Raw genomic sequence first — 10,432 nt, 5'->3', positions numbered from 1 at the left:
AAACAGAAATATAGAAATAAATCATAAGGAAGAAGAGAAATTGAAGAATGAAAAATAATGAATGAGAAATACTAGAACTAGCTGATACCATTAGGAGAGGAAACATAAGAATAATGGGCATTCTTGAAGGAGAGAAAAAGGAATAGGAATTAGAAAGCATTTTCAGACGAATAGTGGATGAGAATTTCCCAAATCTAAGGAAAGGGCAGGATCTTGGAATTCAAGAAGACAACAGAACACCAAATTATCTCAACCCCAAAATGCCATCACCAAGACACATTGTATTAAAATTATCAAAAATCAATGACAAAGACAGAATTCTCAGGGCAGCCAGGGAAAGAAGGCGGTAACCTATAAAGGAAAACCCATTCAATTTTCATTGGACTTCTCCCTACAAACCATACTAGCCAGAAAAGAGTGGAACCAAATATTCAAACTATTAAATGAAAGGAACTATCAGTCAAGAATAATGTATCCACCTAAGCTCTCCTTTACATATGAAGGAGAAATAAAGACCTTTCCAGACATACCAAAATTGAAGAAATTCTCCACTGTGAGGCTTGCATTACAGAAAATACTGAAAGAGGTCAGCTCACCTAAAACAAAATGACAAAAAATAAATAAAAAACTAAAAGTAAGGCAACTAGCAGGCAGATAGAAGCAGAGGAGTGCAATCTGTACTAAGAACAGGGCATTACTTATAATTTATAAATTTATAATTTATAAACAATAAAAAGAGATTTGCTATAGAAAGATGATAATGAACCTTCAGCATACATAGGGACAAACTGAGACAACAATGATTGAAAAGGGGAGACTTCAAAGATCCAAATTAGCAAAGGGAAATGGAGATAAGGGACACGCAGAAAAAAATGGATGAATATATGTATATATGTATGTATGTATGTGTATATATATATGTATGTGTGTATGTGTGTGTGTGTTTGTGTGTGTGTGTGTATAATTATCCTTACATATCCATAATGGTAACCACATGCCAAAGATTCAAAACTGAGGTATATAACATAAAACCAGAAAGCAGAAGGAAAACCCACAAAACTCAATCAAAATAATAAAAGAAAAAGGACACGCTAGGACAAGAAAGCAATGAAAACATCAAACTATCAGAAAGCAAAAGATAAAATGGCTATAAAAAGACCTTGCATTTGAATAACCACCCTAAATGTAAATGGACTGAACTCATCAATAAAAAGCACAGAGTTGCAGATTGGATCAAAAAACAAAACCCAATCATGCGTTGCCTCTGGGACACACATCTCAGTTCCAGAGATGAATATAGACTCCAAGTGAAAGGGTAGAAAATTATATTTCAAGCAAATGGCATTCAGAGAAAAGCAGTAGTAGCAGTGCTAATATCAGATGAAATAGACTTCATATAAAAAAAGGTAAAAAAAGATACTGAGGGACACTTCATAATGATAGAGAGAATAATAGACCGGAAAGACATAAGACTTATCAATATCTCTGCTGCCAATCAGGAAGCCCCAAAATATTTAAAGCAATTACTACCAGAATTATAGGGAGAAACAGATCAAAACACGGTCATAGTTGGGGATCTAAAGACCCCACTGCCAGAAATGGACATATCATCTAAACAGAAAATCAATAAGGAAATTACATCCTTAAATGACACATTAGACCAGCTGGACATAATTGACATTTACAGAGCTCTTCATCCCAAAACAGCTGTTTATACATTCTTCTCTAGTGCACACTATATGTTCTCGAGAACTGACCACAAACTAGGACATAGAAATAGCCTCAACAAATATAAGAGGGTTGGAATCATACTAACCATATTCTCTAATCATAATGCTTTGAAACTAGAGATCAACGGCAAAAAGAAATCAGGAAGAACCACAAATACATGGAGATTAAACAACATGCTACTGAAGAATAACTGGGTCAGAGAAAAAATAAAAAGAGAGATCAAGAGATTCATAGAAATGATATAATGATAGTACAACATATCAAACCTTTTGAGACATGCCAAAAGTGGTCATAAGAGGAAAGTTCATATCATTACAGGCCTATGTCCAAAAACAAGAACGAGCCCAGAAAAAAACCTAATGCTTCATCCTAAAAGATTAGAAAAGGAAGAACAAATGAAGCCTGAAGTCAGCAGAAGGAAAGAAACAATCAAAATTAGAGCGGAAATAAGTGAAATTGAAAACAAACAAACAATTGAACAAAATCAATAGAAAAAATAAATGCAACGAAGAGTTGGTTCTTTGATAAGGTTAATAAATTTGACAAACCCCTGGCTAGACTCACTAAAGAAAAAAAGAAAGGACACAAATGAACAAAATCAGGGATGAAAGAGGGGAAATTACGACAGACACCATAGAAATACCAAGGATCATACAAGAATACTATGAAAAGTGTATAACATCAAATTTAATAACCTAGAAGAAATGGACCAGTACTTAGAGAGATACGATCTTCCTAGACTGAATCAAGAAGATCTGGAAAATCTAAATAGACCAATCAGCGACATGGAAATTGAAACAATTAGCAAAAACCTACCAAGGAGTAAAAGTCCAGGACCAGATGGCTTCGCAAGTAAATCTACCAAACTTTCAAAGATTTAATACCTATTCTCAAACTCTTCCAAAAAATCAAAGAGGAGGCAACACTTCCTAATTCATTCTATGAATTCTATATTACCCTGATAGCAAAACCCGGTAAAGATAAGTTGAAAAAAGAAAACTACAGGCCAATATCTCTCATGAACACAGATGCAAAAATCCTAAATAAGATACTAGTGAACCAAACACAGCAATATATTAAAAAGATTATAAACCACAATCAAGTAGGCTGCATCTCAGGGGCACAGAGATGGTTCAACATACGTAAATTGATTAATGTGATACACCACATAAACGAATTAAAAAATAAGTATCATAGGATCATATCAATAGATGCAGAAAAAGCCTTCGACAAGTTACAGCATTTATGATCAAAACCCTTAACAAAATTGGTATAGAAGGAAAGTACCTTAACATAATAAAGTCCATCTATGACAAATCCTCAGCCAACATTATACTGAATGGTGAAAAAATACAAACTTTCCCTCTAAGATCAGGAACAAGGCAAGTCTGTCCACTCTCACCACTGTTACTCAGTATTACATTGGAGGTCCTAGAGAGTGCAATCAGACCAGAGAAAGATATTAAAAGCATCCAAATAGGAAATGAAGTAGTCAAACTGTCACTATTTGCGGATGACATGATTCTCTCTACAGAAAACCCTAAAGACTCCACAAGAACACTAGTAGAAACAATAACCAAAAACAGTAAAGTTTCTGGATACAAAATCGACGTTAAAAAATCCAGAGCATTTCTATACTCTAATAATTAGGTGTCAGAAAATGAAGTGGAAAAAATATTCCTTTTGCAATTGCACCAAAAAGAATAAAATACCTAGGAATAAATCTAAAGAAACATGTGAAGGACCTATATAATGAAAATTATGAGACCCTATTAAAAGAAATCAAAGAAGATACAAAGAAATGGAAAGATATTCTGTGTTCTTGTTTGGAAGAATCAACATAGCTAAAATGACCTTATAACCTAAAAGCATTATATAGATTTCATGCAATCCACATCAAAATCCCAGTGCCATATTTTAAAAAAAGAGAACAAAAAATCATCAGATTTGTATGAAGTACAAAAGATCCCAAATTGCTGAAGCCATCCTGAGAAAAAAGACCAAGGCTGGAGGCATCACTCTGCCTGACTTCAAATTATACTACAAAACAACAATAATCAAAATGGCATAGTATTGGCAGCAAAACAGTCACACGGACCAGTGGAACAGAATGGAGAGTCCAGAAATAAACCTATGTTTATATGAGCAAATAGTTTTTGAGAAAAAAGCCAAAATGTACAGTGGAGAAAGGAAAGCCTCTTCAATAAATGGTGCTTGGAAAATGGAAAGCCGCCTGCAAAAGAATGAAATTAGACTGTTGTCTATCACCACACACCCAAATTAACTCAAAATGGATTAAGGACCTGAATATAAGACAACAATAAAATGCATAAAAGAAAATATAGGAGCTAAACTCAAGAACCTTTTGGAGATAGGCCTGTAATGATATGAACTTTCCTCTTATGACCACTTTTGCAATGCCCCAAAAGGTTTTAATATGTTGTATTATCAATATCAATCATTTCTATGTATCTGTTTTTTAAAATAAATTTATTTATTTAAATTAGTTTCAAGTATACAGTACATTGGTTGGACATCTAGAATGTTCATAAAACAATCCCCCAAATTGCTTCCTCCCTTCCTTGGCCCATTATATTAATGCTAACTGCATTCCCTCTGCCATTCTCCCTGTGCCCAACTATTAACTACTAATTTGTACTTCTTTAACCCTTCACCTCATTCTCCCAAAGCCCCTCTCCCCTCTGTCTGTTACCAAGTTTGTCCACTATATTTGAGTCTGATTTTGCTTAGTTTGTTCTTTTTGTTCCTTAGATATCACATATAAGTAAAATCATATGGTATCTATCTTTCTCTGACTTATTTCACTCAGCATAATAACATCTAGCTCCTTCCATGTCATTGCAAATGATAGAATTTCATTTTTTAATGGCTGAGTAATATTCCATTGTATATATGAACCACAATCTTCATCCAATCATCTCTTGATGGGCATTTAGGTTGCTTTCATATCTTGGCTATTCTAAATTGTGCTGTCGTGAATATTGGAGTACACAGATCTTTATGAATTATTGTTTTGGTTTTCTTTGGGTAAATACCCACAAGTTCAATTGCTGGTCAAAAGGTATATCCATTTTTAATTTTTTGAGGAACCTCCATACCGTTTTTCCTAGTGACTGTACCAATTTGCAGTCCCACCAACAATGTATGAGGGTTCTGTTTTCTCCATACCCTCGCCAACACTTGCTGGATTTGGATTTATTCTTGATAGCCATTCTGACAGGTGTGAGGTGATATCTCATTGTGGTTTTAATTTGCATTTCTCTGATGATTAACAACCTTGAGAATCTTTTCATATGTCTGGTAGTCATCTGTATTCCTCTTTGTAGAAGTATCTGTTCAGGTCTTCTGCCGTTTTTTATTGTGTTGTTTGTTTTTTGTTGTTGAGTTATATAAGTTCTTTATATATTTTGGATATTAACCCCATATCAGATGTATCATTGGTGAATATCTTCTCCCAAACAGTTAGTTGTCTCTTTGTTTTGTTGATTGTTTCCTTTGCTGCACAAAAACTTTTTAGTTTGATGTAGTTCCATTTTTTTTAAAATTTTTTCTTTTGTTTCCCTTGCCCGAGGAGCTATATTTGAAAAGAAATTCCTGTTAGTAATATCAGAGAGTTTACTGCCTATGTTTTCCTCTAAAAGTTTTATGGTTTTGGGTCTTACATTTAAAACTTTAATTCATTTTGAGTCTATTTTTGTATACAGTGTAAAAAGGTGGTCCAACTTCCTCTTTTTGCATGAGTCTGTCCAATTTTCTCGACACCATTTATTGAAGAGACTGTCTTTACCCCATTGTGCATTCTTACCTCCTTTGTCATATGCTAAGTGAGCATATAGGTGCGGATTTATTTCTGGTCTCTCTATTCTGTTCCATTGATCAATATATCTGTTTTTATGCCAGTACCATGCTATTTCGATTACTGTAGACTTATAGTATAGCTTGATATCAGGTAGTGTGATACCTCCACTTTATTCTTTCTCAAGATTGCCTTGACGATTAAGGGTTTTTTATGGCTCAATATCAATTTTAGGATTGTTTGTTCTAGCTCTCTGAAAAATACCATGGGTATTTTGATAGGGATAGCATTGAATTTATAGATTGCTTTGGGTAGTATAACCACTTTAACAATGTTGATTTTTCCTACCCATGAACAGGGTATATGCTTCCATTCATTTGTATCTTCTTTAATTTCTTTTTTTAATGACATAATTTTCTGAAAACAGGTCTTCTACTGTTTTGGTTAATTTGATTCCCAGGTATTTTATAGTTTTCAATGCAATTGTAAACAGGATTGTTTTCTTAATATCTCTTTCAAAAAGTTCATTATTGGTAAATAAAAATGCCACTGATTTCTGAATATTTGTTTTGTAACTTGCTACTTTATTGAATTCATTGATCAGTTCTAACAGTTTTTTTGTGGAATCTTTAGGGTTCTTTATATATAGTATCATGTCATCAGCAAATAACAAGAGTTTTACTTCTTCCTTTCCAATTCAGATGCCTTTTATTTCTCTTTCTTGTCTTATTGCTGTGGTTAAGACTTCCAATACAATGTTGAAGAGGAGTGATGAAAATGGTGATCATTGTCTTGTTCTCGATTTTAAGGAACATGCTTTTAACCTTTCTCCACTGAGTATGATAACTGTAGGTCCGTCATATATGGTCTTTGTTATGTTGAAGTATGTTCCCTTTATTTCGACTTTGCTGAGAGTTTCTATCATAAATAGATGCTAGATTTTGTCTAATGCTTTTTCTGCATGTATTTATATGATCATATAGTTTTAATATTTTGATTTGTTAATGTGAGGTATCACATTAATTGATTTGCAGATATTGAACTAACCTTGCACCTTAGGAATAAATCTAACTTGATCATGGTGTATGATATTTTTAATGTATCACTGAATTCAATTTGCTAATATTTTGTTGAGGATTTTTTCATCAATGTTCATAAGAGATATAGGCTAATAGTTTTCTTTTTTTGTAATGTCTTTGCCTGGTTTTGGAATCAACATCATGTTGGCTTCATAAAAGAAGTTAGGAAACCTTTCCTCTTCTTGAATTTTTTGGAATCATTTGAGAAGAATAGGTGATAATTCTTTGAATATTTGGTAAAATTAACCTATGAAGCCATCTGGTCCAGGACTTTTGTTTCTTTGGAGGTTTTTGATTACTGATTTGATTTCATTGGTGGTAATCGGTCATTTTAGATTTTCTGTTTCTTCTTGACTCAGTCTTTGAAAATTGTATGTTGCTAGAAATGTGTCCATTTCTTTCAAGCTGTCCAATTTGTTGACGTATAATTGCTCATAGTATTTTCTTATGATCCATTGTATTTCCGTGGAGTCCATGGTGATTTCTCCTCTTTCATTTCTGATTTTATTTATTTGAGTCCTCTCTCTTTTTCCTTTCATGAATCTGGCTAAGGGTCTATCAATTTTGTTTATCCTTTCAAAGAACAAGTTCTTCATTTCATTAATCTTTTGTATTGTTTTTCCAGACTCTATTTTATTTATTTCTGCTCTGATCTTTATTATTTCCTTCCTTCTAGTCACTTTGGGCTTTGTTTCCTCTTCTTTTTCTAATTCTTTTAAATGCAAGGTTAGGTTGTTTATTTGAGCTTTTCTTGTTTCTTGAGGTAGGCCTGTATTAATATGAATTTCCCTCTTAGGACTGCTTTCACTGTGTCACATAAATTTTGAGTCGTGTTTTCATTTTCATTTATATCAAGATATCTTTTGATTTCCTCCTCAATTTAATTAATAGCCCATTTATTGTTTAGCAGCATGTTATTTAACCTCCATGTGTTTGTGTATTTTCTAATTTTTTTCTTGTAGATGATTTCTAGTTTTATACCATTGTGATCAGAGAAGATGGTTGATATGATTTTAATCTTAAATTTTTTGAGACTTAATTTGTGTCCTAACATGTGATCTATCCTTGAAAAGGTTCCATGTCACTTGAGAAGAATGTATATTTTGCTGCTGGGGTAAAATATTCTGAAAATATCTATTAAGTCCATCTGGTCTAGTCTGTTTTTTAGGCCCATTGTTTCCTTGTTGATTCTTTGCCTGGAAGATTTGTCCATTGGTGTCAATGGGGTGTTAAAGTCTCCTACTATGAGTATATTACTATTGATCTCTTCTTTTATATTGGTCAATAATTGCATTATGTACAACAGTGCTCCTATATTGGGTCTATGTTTACTAGGGTTATGTCCTCTTGATTTACTGATCCTTTTATTATAATGTAATGCCCTTTTTAAAAATCTCTTATTATAGCCTTTGTTTTAAAGTCTATTTTATCTGATGTAAGTATTGCTACCAGGCTTTTTTTTTTTTTTTCATTTCCATTTGTATGAAATTTCTTTTTCCATCCCTTTAATTTTAGTCTTTGAGTGTCATTTGATCTGAAGTGGGTCCCTTGTAGACAGCATATGCATAGGTCTTATTTTCTTATTCACTCAGTTACCCTATGTCTTTTGATTGGAGCATTTGATCCATTTACATTTAAAGTGATTACTGATAGGTACATTGTTACTCTCATTTTATTATTTATATTTGTTATTCTATTTTATTTTTTACCCCTTCTCTTTTTATAGAAGATCCTTTAACATTTCTTGTGATGCTGGCTTATTGGTGATGAATTTCTTAAACTTTTTTATGTCTGGGAGGCTCTTCATCTCACCTTCCATTTTAATTGAAAGCCTTGCTGGGTAGAGTATCCATAGTTGTAGATTCTTGTTTTTTATAACTTTGACTATTTCTTGCCATTTCCTTCTGACCTGCAAAGTTTCCATTGAAAAGTCAGTAGACATTCTTATAGGGGTACCCTTGTAAGTATCCAGCTTCTTTTTTGCTACTTTTAAGATTCTCTTTGTCTTTGACCTTTGGCATTTTAATTATGATGTGTCTTGTTATAAGTCTGTTTGAATTCCTCTTGTTTGGGACTCTTTGTGCTTCCTCAAGTTGTGTGTCTAATTTCTTTGCCAGGTTAGGGAAGTTTTTTGTCATTATTTCTTCAAATAGAGTCTCAATCCCTTGCTCTCTCTCGCCCTCTTGAGGTGTTCCTATGATTCAATATTTTTATGCTTCATGTTTTCCCAGATGTCTTTTAAACTATCCTCATTTTTTAAAATTCTTTTTTTCTTTTCGTTGTTCTGATTGAGTGTATTCTGCTAACTTGTCTTTCAGTTCACTGATTTGATCTTTTGTTTCATCCAATCTACTGTTGCATCCTTCTAGTGTATTATTCATTTCTGTTATCGTATTCTTCATTTCTGTTTGGTTCTTTTTACGATTTCTATGTTCTTTTTATGCTATGGAGGTTCTCATTGTGCCCATCCATTCTCCCCATAAGTTCATTGAGCATCCTTATGACCATTATGTTGAACTCTATCACTTGAAGGTTGCTTACCTCCATTTCATTTAGCTTATTTTCTGGAATTTTCTCTTGTTTTATTAATGGCATGTTTCTTTGTTTCCTCCTTTTATTAGCCTCTCTGTGTTCATTTCTATGTGCCAGGAATATTTGTTTTGTCTCTCAGACTTGGCTAGATGACCAAATGTGGAAGATGTTTTGTGTGGCCCAGTGTCACACTTTCCCTGATCCCCTATGGTAGGAGTTCTGGATGTGATCTTTGTGTGAGTCATGTATGATCTTCTGTTGTTGCCAAGCTTTTATTGTTGTTAGTAGATCAGTGGCTAGGATTAACGTTTAGGCTGACTAATTGTGGGAATTGGCTGCATCCACAGGGTAAGAGTTGTGTGGGGTCTGACCCCACTGAGTGAGATTTGCCTTAGCAGGCTTGTGTACTTGTTACAATCATCCTTTTTGTGTATCACTAATGGAACTAGTCATGATTTGCTCCATTGTGGTCTGGTGTCAGCTTCTGGATGCATTGGTTTTGTGGCCCCTTGGGAAGGGCTCTCCCATAGGCCGAGGTCAGCTGCTGCTTTTTTTGATTGCTCGAGGCTACTTGGTGAGAACTACAAAGCGATCCACTGATTGTTGTTGCCTATGCTGGATCTATAGGTATGTGAAAGAGACAGCATTGTATGTAGCTCTCGGTTATCTCCCGTCCCTGACCTACAGCAGTTTAATAGAGGGACCAGTGCTTCTCAAGTCCTGATACTGCTTAGCAGCTGCCTGTAGGAGTCTGAAACTGGATGAGCCTCTGGGTGATATGCATGTTGAGTGGTGCAGAAACACTGGGAGTCTCCTGGGTCTAGTGAGTAAATTTTCCCCTGCCACTACAGTGTCTGTTTACATGCCCATGCTGTCTCTGTGGGTTGCTGTACAAGTTTTCACTTATAGGAAGGTCAACTGTTGCCAACCCTGGGCCTAAATGCACTACCCCAGAACAGAGACAGCTGCCTATCAATATGCAGTGAGCACTTTTTGTCCTGGATATGGCAGGAACTCAGGGAGTTAAGGGCTGTCAGGCCAATACAGACTCCTGTAATCCTCTTAAGAGATATTGTAGCTTGTTGAAGCAGCAGTGGTCTGTCCACAACTGTTTTCTTCAAAATGCGCTCACTGAGCTAGCCAAGGTCTGTTGCCTGTGCAGACTGTATAACCCCACAGCCAAGCAGGGCACAAGAGGCTGCTTGTCAATAGGCTGCAGGCACTTTGTGGCTTGAGAGAAGTAGGATCTCAAGGTGACAAGTTCCGTTCGGCC

Source organism: Rousettus aegyptiacus, unplaced genomic scaffold (genome assembly GCF_014176215.1).
Source record: "Rousettus aegyptiacus isolate mRouAeg1 unplaced genomic scaffold, mRouAeg1.p scaffold_m13_p_15, whole genome shotgun sequence".
NCBI classification, from domain to species: Eukaryota; Metazoa; Chordata; class Mammalia; order Chiroptera; family Pteropodidae; genus Rousettus; species Rousettus aegyptiacus.
This window is presented reverse-complemented; position numbering follows the sequence as displayed.